Source organism: Salvelinus fontinalis, chromosome 6, assembly GCF_029448725.1.
Source record: "Salvelinus fontinalis isolate EN_2023a chromosome 6, ASM2944872v1, whole genome shotgun sequence".
NCBI classification, from domain to species: Eukaryota; Metazoa; Chordata; class Actinopteri; order Salmoniformes; family Salmonidae; genus Salvelinus; species Salvelinus fontinalis.
Window position 1 is genome coordinate 55651487 of NC_074670.1, and position 1362 is coordinate 55652848.

Sequence of the window (1362 nt, forward strand, 5' to 3'; positions counted from 1 at the left end):
TTGATTATGTGGATTGAATGGTTGTCCTGCTCTCAGACACTGAGTGGTGATGAAAGAAGTTCTCCCTGCTGAAGATAATGTGGATGGATTGGGACCAGAGTGATGCAGTGGTACTTATACTGGATGCTACAGTAGAGTCTGAGAGCTGGAACACAACACCGTCGGGAGACAGATAACTAACTCCCCACAGTCAATTTAACATGTGACCAGAGTGGAGGTAGTCAGGCTGGTAAAGACCAGAGTGGAAGTGGTCAGGCTGGTAAAGACCAGAGTGGAGGTGGTCAAGCTGGTAAAGACCAGGGGGGATGTGGTCAGGCTGGTAAAGACCAGAGTGGATGTGGTTAGACTGGTAAAGACCAAAGTGGAGGTGGTCAAGCTGGTAAAGCCCAGGGGGGGGTGTGGTCAGGCTGGTAAAGACCAGAGTGGAGGTGGTCAAGCTGGTAAAGCCCAGGGGGGATGTGGTCAGGCTGGTAAAGACCAGAGTGGAGGTGGTCAAGCTGGTAAAGACCAGAGTGGAGTTGGTCAGGCTGGTAAAGACCAGAGTGGAGTTGGTCAGGCTGGTAAAGGCCAGAGTGGAGGTGTTCAGGCTGGTAAAGGCCAGAGTGGAGGTGTTCAGGCTGGTAAAGGCCAGAGTGGAGGTGTTCAGGCTGGTAAAGGCCATAGTGGAGGTGGTCAGGCTGGTAAAGACCAGAGTGGAGGTGGTCAGGCTGGTAAAGACCAGAGTGGAGGTGTTCAGGCTGGTAAAGACCAGAGTGGAGGTGGTCAGGCTGGTAAAGACCAGAGTGGAGGTGGTCAGGCTGGTAAAGACCAGAGTGGAGGTGGTCAGGCTGGTAAAGACCAGAGTGGAGGTGGTCAGGCTGGTAAAGACCAGAGATGGTCAAGCTGGTAAAGCCCAGGGGGGATGTGGTCAGGCTGGTAAAGACCAGAGTGGAACGGTCCAGGTACTATAGAGTTTCTCAAATGGCAGCCTATATTCCCTTAGGAGTGCACTATTTTTGACCAGGGCCATAGAGATCTGTGCACTACAAAAGGAATAGGGTGCCATTTGGGATGCATCTTAAGTAATTAACCTGGGCCTCAGACTCCATCAATTACAGCTGATATCTGTTCATTGGAAGCCACTGAAGCTGAGCACTCTCTACTTGACTATTATTTTAGCAGGTCACTCACCCCACATGAAAACATATTACAATTTACTATAGTATAGTACGTTACTGTAGTATACTGTAAGTAATGAGATATCCGTTCCTACAGGTCATGGAAAAATAGCTTTTTTAGTTTTTCTCCAGTAGGTTTCCTGAAGGAGAAAGCCTCCACTTCTATGTCAAAGATAATAAAATAAAAACACTATAGTTGTCACGT